The following is a 17,024-nucleotide window of genomic DNA, read 5'->3' as shown; positions in this document are numbered from 1 at the left end:
ACTCCATTTTTGCCACTTTCTTTTGCTCTCTATATGCGTGAATTTACTTAGTTTGTTATCAGAAAACTTACTAAGTCATCAAATTTTCTCTTTAACCTTTACTATTTTATTCAGGAGTTGTGAACTTGAAATCTGATTGTTACAAGATATCAATTTCCAAGATTGTATCAATTGACAATAACTACATATTAATCCAACCTAGTGATGACTCCTCTCCTCTTCAAATCACAGTTGTTTGGAGCATCTTAGTCTGCAGAATCTACAAACCATAGTTCCAAATTTATCCAATCTTAATAGTATTAAGTGTAATCCTGTCAACTAGATAAACATCTTAGATCCTAATTTTCTGGTTGAGTTAGCGAGCGTGTTTAACATTGTTTTCTTTAGTTCATATGATATTTGTGGTCATAGTCGTGTTCATTAACGGCTTGAAATTTTGATTTTAGTTTTAGGTATTTTGTCTCCTCCATTGATGATCATTCTCCCTTTGTATGGATCTTATTATGGAGCAGAGTGTTAGACAGTAGGAAGCAATATTTGCAAAATGCTAATATAGCAGAAATGAGCAAGTACAAGATGTGGTAATATAGAGAGATGAGAACATTAAAATGTATGAAGCAAAAAAGTTTAAGATGTTAAAATAGAGATATGAGATTTTAATATACAGAAATGAGCTCAACCTGAAGGATCAAACAAAATACCTGAGCAAAAGCAGTACGAAGCGATGATCTGATATATGAATCAATTATGCTACAAGATATATCAGTTTCTTCTCCCTTCTTCCATCCATATTCATTAGAAAGATCTTCAACTTGTATTTTTGCAGTTTTTACTCCCAATGAAACAAAAACTTGCATATATTCAATGTTGCTTTGATTGAATGTGTCATGGTAAGCAATCAGTTTTTTCTCTGTCCAACCAATAATTGAGGTTAATATTGAACTCAAAATTTTAGAATAAGCTGGATCTTGTGTTGCTTTTGCATCATTAGCAACCTCAATTAATTGATTATCAACTTCAAATACCAGATCATTTTCAACTTGCATAGTAGCAGCAAATTTGTGAAACAAGATCCAAGTAAAACACAGATTGTGTAAGGATTGATTTATCCCAAGGATGGCCCATGTCTTTTTAATCAACTCTAGAACTTGATCTATTTCATCAATCATTGCTCCTTCAGCAATATTGCTATTAAAACAAATTTCGAGAAGCATTTGGTAAAGATGCAGATTAAAAGGAAAACCATCTGCCCAATGGCATGTATCAGAACCACGTCCATCTAAAGATCTGTAAGTAAGTGGCAACAGAATACTGCATAGAAGCTGCATATCTGAACTTTTTCCAGTCACAATAGACCTGTCTGAAGCTCCAACTATAAATTGATGAAACCTTTCTGATGCAGTATCTGACTTATCTAGTGGAACTAAAGGATGATGTAGCAATCCTGCTTGAAGAACCTTCAGATTTCTAGCTTTCCACCCTTCATATTCTAATTGATCAGAAAAATCTGAATCCTTAAACTGCTGAAGCAATTCTAGTGGTAAAACCATAGACTCCACACGTTTCCCAAGCTGTTAGCCAAGAAGAAAGGAGAACCAAAACAACATATAAACAGATCAAGTAATTAAATATAATCTCGCTCCTAAGACACTGAAAAAAAAAAGTTACTTTATTGGCACATATATGAGAACCTAGTCAGTGATTAGGCCATTGGTAGAGGTGCCAATGGACCACGAATGGACACAAAGGGCTCAGTTTTCCTCATGCCAAGGCTTAATCTAGCATGTTCGGCATGACCAGCTCAAACATTTCCCCCACTTGGCATGAACCAGGCCCATGCCAACTTAAGCTCGCAGGTTATTTAATTTAAAATAATAAAAGGGAAAATTTTCTTAAAATTAGAAAAATATAAAAAGTTGAAAAAAAAAAATTCAGTTAAAATCTCGACATTAACATAATTCAATCTTTAATTTTGTATAATATGAATATTTACAACTCAAATTTGGTACAATATAAAGATTTGCATCTCAAATTTAGTATAATATTCCCTCTTAAATTTAAAGAAAAAACATTTATGCATATGATCCGCACTCTAACTTTTGACCATTTAGATAGGTTATCTACATACTTCTTTCAGAAAGATCAAGATTGATGAAGTTCTAATTGCCTTATACTTACCAAATGTGAGGCTTAGGTGGGTTAAATCATGCTTGACTTGGTCCTGTTATATCACTCAAAGAATAATGAGATTCCAGCTTCATCTTACCAACGTTCTTCTGCATTCGACCAATTCTTGAGATATGCACATCTTCAAAGCATCCTCATTCAAGCGGCTTCCATTATCATTCAACACAAAACTACACTAAAATATGACTGACATTGGTGTAGATATTGAAAACGTTTATACATCACGAGTCATAGCGGTTAAGATAGGGTACATAGAGGCTTGCCTTTTCCACCTATCTATTTCATTTAAATCTTTATAATTTTTTAGTAAATATCTCAAAGCTAAGTAAAAAAATTTTGCTCATTTTGAAAATCATTTCCAAGACTCCACTTGTTTGACTCGGACGAGCACTTGCACGGCTCAAGCTCCCCTAGAACATGGTCATTATATGCTAACTCCCCAAAGAAGATGGTACCAAATGAGATTGGTCAACGATTGTACTTCTCATAGTAAATTCAATCCAAATCATTTAATATAATTTTAATTTCAACAATTTTTTGTTGTACACTGACAAATTAGTAGCTATATATGCAATTCTATGATCTAAACTTAAAGCTATACAAATATTATCAACAACAACAACCAAGCCTTATCCCACTAGGTGGGGGCAGCTATATGGATCATTTTACGTCATTGAGTTTTATCTCCTACTATATCATCATCTACACTTAAATAAATTTTATTTTGTTTTATTATTGCTAATCAAGTCTTTTTTGGTCTTCCTCTTCCGCATTTGATATGTGTTTGTCATAGTTTCATATTACCTAACTGGAGCATTTATTGATCGTCTAAGTACATATCCGTACCATCTTAAATGTGTCTCTCGGAGTTTTCCTTCAATAGATACAACTCCGACTTTCTCTCTAGTACTCTCATTTCTTATTTTATTCATCCTCGTATGTCCACACATTCACCTTAACATCATCATCTCTACAACTCTCATCTTCTGCTCATGTGCTCGAGTTATAGTCCAACATTCATCTCTATATAATATAGCAGGTCTAACAGCGATTTTATAGAATTTTCCTTTAAGTTTTAGAGGTACTTTACGGTCAAATGTCTAACGCTCTCCTCATTTTAATTATCCTACTTGTATTCTATGTAAGACATCTCTCTCAATCCCTCCATTGTTTTGCAAAAATGATCCTAAATATTTAAAACTCTCAGTTCCGAGCAGCTTATCATCTCCTATCTTAACAATAGTCTCATTACGTCTAATATTGCTAAACTTAAATTTCATATATTATGTCTTTATTCTACTAAGCCTAAACCATTTCCCTTCTAGTGTTTCCCGCCAAGATTTTAGTTTAGTATTTACTCCTTCACGTGTTTCATCTACCAAAACGATATCATCTACAACATGCACCACGATACTATGTCTTGAATGTGTGTAGTGAGTTCGTCCATAATTAGTATAAAAAGATAGAGACTTAGAATTGATCATTATTGTAACCATATCTTTATTAGAAATGATTTAGTTACTCTTCTTGAATCTTACTCTGGTCATTACATCCTCATACATATCCTTAATTTGTTCAATATATATTACGCTAACACCTCTCTTTTCTAGAATTCTCCATATAATTTCTCTTTGGACTCTATTATAAGCTCTTTCTAAGTTAATGAATACTATGTGTAGATCTTATTTTTGTTCCCGATATTTTTCAATTAGTTGTCTAAAAATATGTATAACTTCTATTGTCGACCTTTCATACATGAACCCAAATTGATTTTCGATCACCATGGTCTCCTTCCTTAATCTTTTTTCTATTACTTTATCTCAAAGTTTTATGGTATAACTCATTAGTTTAATATCCCTATAGTTTGCATAATTTTATATGTCTCCCTTATTCTTATATAAGGGAACAAGAGTACTTATCCTTCATTGATTACGCATTTTTTTCACATTTAATATCATATTAAATAATTTTGCAAGTCATTTAATACATTGTCTTTCTAGGCACTTCCATACCTCTATCAAAATATCATTTGGTCCAACGATTTTTCCATTGTGCATCTCATTTAGAGCTTGTTCCACTTCTGAAGTTTGAATTCTACGATAAAAATTTAAATTTCTATACTCATTTGACCTACTTAAATTACCTAAGTTAAATTGGTCACCTAAACCTTCATTAAAAAGTTGATGAAAATACTTCTTGCACCGCTCTTTTATTTCTCCATCATTTACTAGTATCCTATTATATTCATCTTTAATACATTTTATTTGGATAAGATTTATAGTCTTCCTTTCTCTCACTTTAGTTATTCTATAAATGTCTCTTTCCCCTTCTTTTGTATCCAATTTTTGATATAATAGTTCAAAAGTTTTATTCTTTGCTTCATTCATTACTTTCTTAATTCTTAGTCTCTTTCTCAGCTGATCCGGTAGCAAAGGAGGGGTTCCATACGGACAGAGGTTAAGGACACGTGGAGGTCAATGTCGAGACGATCGACGTAAAAGGTGAGCCGAGCGGGAGGCCACCTTTCCAGGCGGCCGCGGTAGAAGGCCTGCGAAGCGGGAGGCCACCTTTCCGAGCGGTCGCGGTAGAAGGTCAGGTCGGCACGAAGATAACTCGGCTAAGGCTAAGGTTCGAGTTTCCGACGCTCAGGGATTCACATACAACAGTTGACTGGGCCGAGTGGCCGCTCAGGGCCGTAGGCTAACATAGGCGCTATTCAGCCGAGCATATGACCGAGCGGCCCACTCGCTCGGCCCGACCAGTATGGCCGAGTGTCTCTCCCGCTCGGCCAGATAAAAGATAGAAGGTGCAGAAGAGTACAAAGGGGACGGCCAGAGATATCCTTTTCAAGATATGTGTCGCCGACAGACAACATGGTCGGCGGCTGAACCAGACAGAAGATCGTACGAAGGAAGTTTCCACCGTCATGTCAGAGATATGCTCGGACAGTTGCGATATGGCGTCAGGCGTGCTTTTCTGACACATCCATTTTGAGGTATGTTTGGGGAAGCGCTCACGCGTCGAGGAGCGTGCACACGCCTCCCCGGGGGCCTATATAAGGACCCCCAGACTTCGACGGAGGTATGTAATCATATATACTGTAGCTACAGTTCTCCTTATTTTGCTTCAGCTTTCTTCTCGCCTGACTTGAGCGTCGGAGGGTCGTCGCCGGGAACTCCTTCCCGGCACGGCTTTGTTGCAGGTTCGCTGAAGGTCCACGTCATCGCGGCGTCTACGCGGAGCCGGCAGAGAGCGTCACGTCCCCAGCTTTCATCAACTCATAGTTCGGACAGGATCAAATTGGCGCCGTCTGTGGGAAGTCACCTGAATCCAAGCAGAGAAGATGGAAGGAACTGGTCGACCACACACTGTGACACTCTCTCAGGAGGAGCTCGACGCCCTTATTGAGGCAAGAGCGGCGAGAATCGTGGAGCAACAGCAGCAGAAGGCGCTAGCCGAGCGGTTAGCACAACATGCAACTTCGGCATCAAGTGGCCGAGCGACGGAGGAGGACCGACCGGAGCAATACTCCACATGGGCGCAGAATAAAGGTCAGACCGGCACTCCGGGGAATGCGCCGCCCGCCCCTATTCCGTTTCATCGGGCATTATTCCAGACTCCGTCCAAGCTGGCACAGGCCAATCAAGGGTCATCAAATGAAGCGCCCGTACGGGATGCTATGAAGGGGAAGGCACCTCGGGCTGAATCATCCCCCGAGCGGATCAATCGACAGTTTTCCGAGGCCATTCTTCAGGATCCACTGCCAAGGCACTACACGCCCCCGACGATCGGAGAATATAACGGGACCACCGACCTGGATGACCATCTGGGTAAGTTCGACAACACGGCCACTTTACATCAATATACAGATGGTGTAAAGTGCAGGGTATTTCTCACCACCCTTTCGGGATCGGCGCAACGGTGATTCCGGAGACTGCCGGACGGATCAATCACAAGCTTCAAAGAGTTCCGCACAGCTTTCCTTCATCATTTCGCGAGCAGCAAGCGCTACCAGAAGACCATCGTCAACCTGTTCGCCATAAAACAAGGCCCGAGGGAGACGCTCCGAACTTACTTCCAGCGCTTCAACCAGGTGGTCATGGACATCCCGGCAGTCACCTCGGAGACCATGATGAATGCGTTCACGCAAGGGCTTGTGGACGGCGATTTCTTCCGCTCGCTCGTCAGAAAGCCGCCTCGCAGCTACGACCACATGCTACACAAAGCCAATGAATACATCAATGTGGAAGAAGCCCAGGCGGCGAGAAGAAAAGAAGCACAGGCCGAGCCGCCGACGACAACCAAGCGGAGGCAACTAATCAGCCATCAACCGCCAAGGAGACCTCGGGCCGAAGGATTACGTCCGCACCACGAACCGAGATCGCAAGCCATCTAGCATGTGGTGGTTGATCGGCCCAAGCAGAAGGGAAAGATATGGACTCCCATGTTCTGTTTGCTTCACCAGTCAGCCACCCACAACACCCGAGACTGTCGAAGCCTTCCGCCGATCGTTCACCCCGCGCCTAGAAGCTATCGCCGGCGATCCCCTTCACCTGATCGGCGCCCCAGACATCAAGACACCGGGCGGCGTGGAACCAAGGAGTCGGTCGAGCGGCAACATCTTCATCCGCCGAGGGCCAACCCCCGAGTCTCACCGGAGCAAGCAAGGCCCTCCACTCGGGAGGAGGAAAATCGAAGCAATACCGCTCGGGGCGAAATCAACATTATCGCTGGGGCCTACAGGAGGAGATTCCAACAGGGCCAGGAAGTCACACGCTCGGCAATTAAGGATTCATGCAGTGGGCTGCAGCCAAGAGCGAGCGCAGGGTCCCGAGATCAACTTCGGACCTAGGGATCTGGAGGGAGTCGAAGTGTCGCACGACGACGCCCTTATCATCCGAGCGGTAATAGCCAATTACACTATTCATCGCATTTTTATTGATACAAGCAGCTCGGTCAATATTATCTTCAAAAAGGCGTTCGACCAACTGCAAATTGATCGGGCCGAGCTGCTCCCAATGACAACCCCCTTGTATGGATTCACCGGCAACGAGGTCTTGCCGGTCGGCCAAACCAGGCTGGCTATATCGCTGGGTGAGGAGCCGCTACGAAGAACGAGAACCACTAACTTCATAGTGGTCGATGCCCCCTCTGCTTATAATGTCATATTGGGGCGACCCGCACTCAACGAATTCCGAGCGGTTGTCTCCACATTCTGCCAGAAGATCAAGTTCCCCGTGGAGGACCAAGTGGGCGAAGTCCGAGGAGACTAGCTGGCCGCCCGACGATGCTATGTGGAAATGGTCCGAGCCGAGTCCAAGTCCGCGCGGAAAACACCGCGCCTCGAGGTAAATACCGTGATTGAAAAGCCTCCAACTTTAGTTTACGAGGAAAAGGAGGAAGTACAGATCCAGCCCGACCGGCCAGAAGCTACAACATTCATAGCGTCTGACCTGGAGAAGGACCAGAGGAAGGAGCTAGTCGAGTGCCTACAACGCAACCATGATGTCTTCGCATGATCAACCCACGAGTTGCTGGGCATTTTGCCGAGCGTAGCGCAGCATGAGCTCCATGTCCGATCGGATGCTCAGCCATTGAAGCAGAGAATGCGGGACTTCAGCGCAGAGCAGAACGTCATCATCTGAGCGGAGGTCGAAAAGTTGCTGGAAGCCGGCCATATACGGGAAGTGCAATTCCCGAGCTGGTTGGCGAATGTGGTGCTAGTCTCCAAGCCGGGTAACAAGTGGAGGGTCTGCATCGATTTCCAAGACCTCAATAGGGCGTACCCAAAGGACTTCTACCCTTTGCTCCGGATCGACCAAATGGTGGACTCAACCGTCGGATGCGAGCTGATATGCATGTTGGATGCATATCAGGGTTATCACCAGGTGCCGCTCGCCCGAGAAGACCAGGAGAAAGTGAGTTTCATCACGGCGGACGGCACCTACTGCTACAAGGTAATGTCGTTCGGACTGAAGAACGCGGGCGCCACGTATCAACGGCTCATAAACAGAGTGTTCCGAAAGCAGATCGGCCGAAACTTGGAGGTATATGTAGATGACATACTTATTAAATCACTCCGAGCGGTCGACCTGTGTGCAGATATAGAAGAAACCTTCCGGACGCTGAGAATGTACAGAGTTAAGTTGAACCCCCAGAAGTCTCTGTTCGGGGCGAAAGGGGAGCGATTCCTGGGCTACATTGTTACCGAACGGGGCATCGAGGCGAACCCTAGCAAAGTGAAGGCGCTGCAGGACATGCCACCGCCCCGAAGCATAAAGGAAGTGTAACGCCTCACTGGACGGATAACAGCCTTGTCACGATTCATCTCCAAGACAGCCGACCGGAGTTTGCCATTCTTCAGGATTTTGCGGCGAGCTGCCAAATTCCAATGGGACACAGAGTGCGACCGGACTTTCGAAGAATTAAAGGTGTATCTGAATTCATTACCTGTACTAGCTAAGCCCGCCGTCGGCGAACCGCTCCGTATCTACCTATCATCGACCGAGCAGGCAGCTCGGCGCTAATAAGGCAAAATGGCGAGAAGCAGCCTGTGTATTTCTTAAGTCATATCCTAAAGGATGCTGAGTCCCGCTACACTGGTCTCGAAAAGCTTGCATTCGCTTTAGTCCTCGCCGCCCGGAGACTCAGGCCCTATTTTTTGGCGCACACAATCATTGTCATGACGAACAGCCCTCTAGGGAGAGTCCTCCTCAACCCAGAGGCGTCCGAACGGCTGATTAAATGGACCACGGAGCTCAGTGAATTTGATATTCAATACCAGTCCCGCACAGCAATTAAAGCGCAATCCCTAGTAGACTTCGTCACGGAAGTACAGAGCCCCGAGCTTGAGGCTTCATGGAAGGTCTATGTGGATGGGTCATCAACTCGACTCGGGAGCGGAGTCGATATTCTGTTAATCTCACCACAGGAGGAGCGGATGCATCTGTCCGTTTGGTTGGATTATCAAGCTACTAATAATGAGGCGGAATATGAAGTCCTCATACGGGACTGCAGGCTGCCCGGCATGTAGGAGCCAGCCGAGTGGTTATCTTCTCTGACTCTCAGCTCGCCGCTCAGCAACTCTCAGGAGTTTTCGAGGTCAACAATGCAAGGCTCAAACTCTACGTGAAGACCTTCGAAAGACTCAAGACCAGCTTTGGCGAGGTGGTCGTGCAAAAGATTCCCCGAGCAGACAACCAGGCAGCAGATGAGTTGGCAAAGCTGGCTAATTCAATAACACCGATCGGCGCTGCAATCGAGCACATATCCTTAGTAGCACATATTGACAGGATGGAGGGTCTCACGTTCCCCAGCGACTGGAGGACGGCTATAGTAGAGTTTTTGCGGTCAGGAGTCACTCCGTCCGACCAGGATGAAGCCCAGCTTCTAAGAAGGAGAGCTGGTCGGTTCACCCTCATCGGGGACCAGCTTTACAAGAAAGCTTTTTCTCGGCCGCTTTTAAAGTGCGTCAGTTCGGAGGACGCGGAATATATACTGAAGGAAGTACATCAAGGATCTTGCGGAGGACACCCAGGCGGCCGATCATTAGCTAGGAAGATCCTGTTAGCCGGGTACTTCTGGCCAACTCTCCATGAATACGCCGCTCGGACCGTAGCCACTTGCCTTTCCTGCCAAAAATACCACAGCTTCTCCCACCGACCGACGGAAGAGATGAAGGCATCGACGGTATCCTGTCCGTTCGACCAGTGGGGCATGGACATCGTGGGACCCTTACCTATGGTGACCGGGCAGAGGAAGTTCCTACTGGTGGCGGTGGACTACTTCTCCAAATGGGTTGAGGCAGAGCCACTGGCCAAGATCACCGAGCAGATGGTCAAAAAATTCATATGGCAGCATCTCATATGACGGTTCGGCATCCTAAGGCGACTCGTGTCCGACAATGGACGGCAGTTCGTCGAACAAGAGCTCCAAGAATGGTGCAAAGGGTACGGCATTGAGCAGCACTTCACCTCTGTGGCATACCCGCAGAGTAACGGACAAGCCGAAGTCGCTAACCGGGAAATTCTTCGAATTCTGAGGGTTCGGCTCGACCACCTCGGAGGCAGCTAGGTGGACGAACTTCCCTGCGTCTTATGGGCACTCCGCACGACTCCTAAGGAAGGAACGGGGGTCACGTCGTTCCACTTGGTGTATGGAGGAGAGGCGATCGTGCCAGTAGAGGTCGGGATCGAATCCGATCGGGTGCAACAATACAACGCGGGCAACACCGAGCGAAGACAACTGGAGCTGGATTTGGTTGATGAAGCGCGAGCTAAAGCAGTTGTTCGGCTAATGGCGTACCAACAGAGGATGAAACAAAATTACAATAGGCGAGTAATCCCCAGAGCATTCCAGGTCGGCGATCTAGTATGGAAGAAGGTGAAGTCAGTCGATGATGTGAGCAAGCTGGAGGCTCCTTGGGCGGGGCCCTTCAAGGTCGTCAAGAAGCTCAGATCGGGTGCATACTACCTTGAAGATCAAGACGGACGACGGCTGGAACGACCATGGAGCGCTAGTCACCTCCAGCCGTATCGAGCTGGGTAAAAGGTGCGCCTGTGTAATTAATTGAGTGTATTCCCGTCCTACGCTATCCTTTGAATGCAGGAATAAGATCATGAAAAGACATAACTAGTGCACGCCGAACGGCCGAGCTTACTGAAGGTCGTCGAGCGACGACGTTAAACTCTAGAGTCGAACCGGCGACTATAAACCCCCCGGCCTGAAGACCGTCGAGCGGCGACGTTAAACCCTAGGGTCGAAGCGACGACCATAAATATCCCGCGCGGAAGACCGCCGAGCGGCGACGTTAAACTCTAGAGTCGGACCGGCGACTATAAACCCCCCGACCTGAAGACCGTCAAGCGACGACGTTAAACTCTAGAGTCGGACCGGCGACTATAAACCCTCCGGCCTGAAGACCGTCGAGCGGCGACGTTAAACTCTAGAGTCGGACCGGCGACTATAAACCCTCCCCCCCCGGCCTGAAGACCGTCGAGCGGCGACGTTAAACTCTAGAGTCGGACCGGCGACTATAAACCCTCCGGCCTGAAGACCGTCGAGCGGCGACGTTAAACTCTAGAGTCGGGTCGGCGACTATAAACCCCCCGGCCTGAAGACCGTCAAGCGGCGACTTTAAACTCTAGAGTCGGACCGGCGACTATAAAGCCTCCGGCCTGAAGACCATCGAACGGCGACGTTAAACTCTAGAATCGGACCAGCGACTATAAACCCCCCGGCCTGAAGACCGTCGAGCGGCGACGTTAAACCCTAGGGTCGAAGCAGCGACCATAAATATCCTGCGCGGAAGACCACCAAGCGGCGACGTTAAACTCTAGAGTCAGACCGGCGACTATAAACCTCCCGACCTGAAGACCGTCGAGCGGCGACGTTAAACTCTAGAGTCGGACCGGCGACTATAAACCCCCCGGCCTGAAGACCGTCGAGCGGCGACGTTAAACCCTAGGGTCGACGACCATAAATATCCCGCGCGGAAGACCGTTGAGCGGCGACGTTAAACTCTAGAGTCGGACCGGCGACTATAAACCCCCCGGCCTGAAGACCGTCGAGCGACGACGTTAAACCTAGGGTCGAAGCGGCGATCATAAATATCCCGCGCGGAAGACCGTCGAGTGGCGACGTTAAACTCTAGAGTCGGACTGGCGACTATAAACCCCCGGCCTGAAGACCGTCGAGCGGCGACGTTAAACCCCAGGGTTGAAGTGGCAACCATAAATGTCCCGCCCGGAAGATCGTCGAGCAGCGATTAAAGACATGACTTATAGATTGACGAACGACAATTAGAGGGTCCAGCCTTGGCATTACAAAAGCCCAAGAAACTTACGGTGATGTGGCCTTAGACTGCTGAACGGTAACGTGAATATCAAGAGGCACGGGCTCAGAAACCACGCGGTCCAGATGCGCATGATTAGACAAGAAAACGGGCATAGAAAGATTCATTCAACAAAACTAGCCGAACGGCGATTACAAAAGGGTGATAGAGGCCGGACGGCCAATATACATACAGGACTTCACTCTAAATAATTAAAAATCTCATCCGGAATCGTGGTCAGAAGGTCGGCATAGTCGCGGACGGGAACAGTAAAGTCTTCGGGCAGTTGGCCCTTCTTCTTCAGATAGTCAGCCGTTGCGGTGATAGCTAGCTCGAAAGCGTGGACGAGCCGAGCGCGGGCCTTCTCTACAAACTTCTCCGAGCGGATGTAATTCTGCTGCATGATAGCGACTCGACTCGGCTCGGCATCCTGATATTCTGTGAAGGCAACGCGAGAGGCATCCAGCGCCTCTTGGAGTGTCTTCAGGTCAGTCTGAAGGGCGGCCACCTCCGCCGAACGGCCATTCTTCTTGGCAGCCAGCAAGTCGGTAAACTCGCTGACTTTGACCTCAAGAGCCCGGGCTTCAGCATTCTTCGCCTCCAGGTCAGTGATGGCCTGATTCTTCCTATTTGTGGCCAGAGTAATCTTTTTATCGTAGGTCTTGACCTGGGTCTCGAGTCGGTCTACCATGGTTTACAAACCCGAAGATTTATGTCGTTCGGCCTCCAGCAATTTGTTGGCCTTCTCCAGATCGGCCTTCAGCTCGGCGTAGGAAGGGCCTTGAAGAGGGGTCCCCCCAGAGACCTTGAGCTTTTTGAATTCCTCCTCGAGGAAAGCTAAGCGGTGGCACACCGCTATACTCTCGACCCAATGCTGCGATTCAGTTAAAAACGTAAAATACCGAACGGAGGATAAGAAGAAAAAGCTTGTAAAAGTTACCCCAGTAGCTTGTTGCAGATGGTTGTTGCCGAGCAGCCCAGGTGGCATCACACCCACGCGCGCTCGGGCGTCCTCCCAGACTTTTGCGAGGGGCCCCCGAATTGTTATCAAGTGTTCGGGGCTCGACGGTTAGTCAGCCTTGCGCAAATATTCCTCTGTCGGCAGGTGGAGCAGAGCCTTGATAGTCCTGTGTCGGCTCGGAGTGGACTGAGCGGACGCGGAAGGAGCAGAAGTTTGTCCGATCGGCTCAAAGCAAATGAGAGAGCGCTTGATTATCTGGCGAGCTGGAGGGAGCGAGGTAAGAGGCTGAGCGGCGACGGGGTTGGCAGGCCAGTCTCCTTGAGATTGGGTCCGGTCGGACGACAGCGCTTCCACAGATGCAGGAGCAGGGGGATCGTCCGTCTGTTCAGACACGTGAATGGCAGAGGTTGTTGAGCGGGTGGGGGTGCCCGTTCAGCGGCGTTTACGCCCAACCAACGGAACTTCATCATCATCAGAGTCGGCTTCCTAGGGCCGAGTGGCCGATGGCGTACTCGGTGGAGCGTTCTCCCCAGCCGCATCGGTGGTGACCGTCGCGCGGCCGATGCCTCGCCCCCCGTACGTACCTCTTCACTCTCACCCTCGTGAGAGCCGATCGAGGCGAGGCCCAGTTTCTCCGCCTCCTGCGCAGCAGCCGCCTCTATCTCGTCGGCCTTACGCTTCAGCATGCCAAACATCACCGATTTCATCATAGTCTCGGCTGCAAGAAAAAGAAAAGAAATCAGCTAGACGCCAAGAAAAGGAGAGAAGGCTATTCCTTACCCGAGCCGTTCGGAAGCCACGTTCGGATCGGGCTTAGTCCGAATAGGTACATCATCCCTTCGGGCAGTAGCTTGCGTATGTCTAGCTTCAGCCCGGCCAGCAAGTTCGCCGCATGCAGAAAAGCGGGCTCAGTCCGGTACCTTTTCAGTTCGGGAGAAGCCGGCAACGAAGTTTGTCATTTAGTCCGGAAGGATGGTAGCTCGGGAAAACGCAGGTAGAAAAAATGTTCTTTCCAATGCTTATTGGAGGTAGGCATTTTATCAAAGAAAACTAGATCGATCCGAGCTTGAAACAAGAAGGTGCCCAGCTCGGACTGCTTGGGGTAGTAAAAATAATGGAAGATTTGGGGCTTAAGGGGAATATCGTGCACCCGGAAGAGCACAACTACGCCGCACAGCAGCCTAAAAGAATTTGGAACGAGCTGGCCGAGCGGAATGCGAAAATAATTGCAAACTTCTAAGATGAATGGGTGGATCGGAAACCTAAGGCCGCCTACGAACTGGTCACGGAAGAAGGTAACAGTGCCGGTCGGCGGGTCATGGGGCCGGTCGGATGACTCGGCCAGAATCAGTTTATGGTCATCAGGGATTTCATAGGTATTAAGTAGTTTGAAGGCATCTCCCGAATCAAACCTACTCTCCATGATTTGATACCAAACACCGGGAGAGGGGGCAGAAGAACTAGCCATTGCCATCGGGATGCAAAGCAAAGGGAAAACAGAAAAGGCAACGGAGGGGATGAACGGAACAGTGCCTGCGATGCGCAGGCATCACCGGAATGCAAAGAAAAAGCGCGAAGAAAACAAAAAAGGAATGAGCAAAGAGTCCTTACAGAAAAGAGGATGGTTGGAGAAGAGAGCGAAGGGCCGGAATGTCGAGAATGGGTTCGCCGAAGAACGAAGCAGGAACCTTCAAAGGCACGAGCGTGATAGAGCAGAAGCGGCAGAAGAAGAGGAAGCGACCTTATAAAGGTTGGGCTCGAGGACCGCCCGATCCAGGGCACGGGATCCGAGGAGCGCATCTGCCCGTTGAATTCAAAGCACCAGGGGTCACATCGAGTCTGACAGCTCGAGCAGGCGATGACGGCCGCCTGGCCACGTGGCATCACCCCATTGGGCGCATTTAATGACCGCCATTACGCAGGCGAGGGTGTGTGCTCGGCCTTAATGGCGGGGATTTGCACGAGTTCCGAGGAAATTCGGAGGACATCGGCGTTGACCGACATTGGGTCGGCAAGACACCCACCAGCATGTCGAACTTTCCAAGTGTCAGTGGGTTCTAGGCCGAACGGCATTCTCATCAGATACAGAACGGCCGTCATGTCACCAGGCCGATAGTCCAGTCTGTCGGACTTGCAGCCTCCTTCGACTAGACTTGAGGGGGAGGCACGTGATCCGGTAGCAAAGGAGGGGTTCCATTCGGACAGAGGTTAAGGACACGTGGAGGTCAATGTCGAGACGATCGACGTAAAAGGTGAGCTGAGCGGGAGGCCACCTTTCCGGGCGGCCGCGGTAGAAGGTTCGCGGGAGGCCACCTTTCCGAGCGGCCGCAGTAGAAGGTCAGGTCGGCACGGAGATAACTCGGCTAAGGCTAAGGTTCGAGTTTCTGGCGCTCAGGGATTCACATACGACAGTTGACTGGGCCGAGCGGCCGCTCAGTTGGGCCGTAGGCTAACATAGGCACTATTCAGCCGAGCATATGACCGAGCGGCCCACTCGCTCGGCCCGACCAGTATGGCCGAGTGTCTCTCCCGCTAGGCCCGATAAAAGATAGAAGGTGCAGAAGAGTACAAAGGGGACGGCAAGAGATATCCTTTTCGAGATATGTGCTGCCTGTCTGTCGGCGGCTGAACCAGACAGAAGATCGTACGAAGGAAGTTTCCACCGTCATGTCAGAGATATGCTCGGACAGTTGCGGTATGGCGTCAGGCGTGCTTTTCTGACACATCCATTTTGAGGTATGTTTGGGGAAGCGCTCACGCATCGAGGAGCGTGCACGCGCCTCCCCGGGGGCCTATATAAGGACCCCCAGACTTCGACAAAGGTATGCAATTATATATATTGTAGCTACAGTTCTCCTTATTTTGCTTCAGCTTTCTTCTCGCCTGACTTGAGCGTCGGAGGGTCGTCGCCGGGAACCCCTTCCCGACCCGGCTTTGTTGCAAGTTCGCCGGAGGTCCACGTCATCCCGGCGTCTACGCGGAGCCGGCAGAGAGCGCCACGTCCCCAGATTTCATCAACTCATAGTTCGGACAGGATCATCAGCTATTGTATATTTTTTAAAATTTTCCTTTTTCTTACAAATATATAGTTCTTTATAAGCTATTCGTTTTTCCTTACTTTCTCTTGTACTTTCTCATTCCACTACCAAGATTCCTTATTTAGTGATGCATGTCCTTTTGACTCACTAAGTACCGTCTTAGCTACTATTTTCAACTTTGATACAATCTTATCCCTGTCGTATTAGAGTCACCATATATTTCACCTTATACTTTTATTCTTGCATTCTCCTTAAATATATTTTGTTTCTCATCCTTTAACTTCCACCACTAAATTCTATGAGTCATATATATTTTTTTTATATTGATATTATGCTTGAGGCGTATATCCAACACTACTAACTTATGTTAGGTAGTTAAGTTTCTCTAAGGATGATATTACAATCTTTATAAAATCTTTCTATCCTTCTTCCTAATTATAAGAAAGTTAATTTGCGATTTATTATTCCCACTTTTGAACGTGACTAAGTATTTTTCTCTTTTCTTAAAAAATATATTAGCTAATATAATCTAATATAGTTTTCCCTTCTTCATTTCTCGTTCCAAACTCATAACTCTCATGTACCCTCCATATTCCAAATTTTTAACTCCAACGTGTCCTATTAAAATCATTTTATTTGGCGGAATATTTTGTAATACTTCATCTAAGTCATCCCAAAATCTTAATTTGATAGCTTTATTTAATCCTACTTGTGATGCATATACACTAATTATGTTCATAGTTTCTTTCACCACTATTATCTTAAGGGCTATAATTCGATCCCTTTTTCTAATTACTTCTACAACTTCATCATTTAACGAACTATCTACAATAATATCTACTTCATTTCTTGATTTACTCTTTCCTATGTAACATAACTTAAAACCCGAGTTCTCTATCATCTTTACCTTCTCATCTACCCATTTTGTTTCTCGTACAATAAAATATTAATTCTTTTCTTAATTATTATATCTACTACCTCCATTAATTTATAGGGTTTCTATGTT

General features: G+C 47.2%; 1 pseudogene; it reads right to left on the bottom strand.

Moving 5' to 3' along the window:
• The window catches only part of LOC121992397, a 50,115-nt pseudogene that overhangs the window by 18,496 nt on the left and 14,595 nt on the right, over positions 1 to 17,024 (bottom strand).

This window comes from Zingiber officinale, chromosome 6B (genome assembly GCF_018446385.1).
Source record: "Zingiber officinale cultivar Zhangliang chromosome 6B, Zo_v1.1, whole genome shotgun sequence".
NCBI classification, from domain to species: Eukaryota; Viridiplantae; Streptophyta; class Magnoliopsida; order Zingiberales; family Zingiberaceae; genus Zingiber; species Zingiber officinale.
Note: the sequence above shows the minus strand (reverse complement) of the source record. Positions and strands in the feature narration are given on the sequence as shown.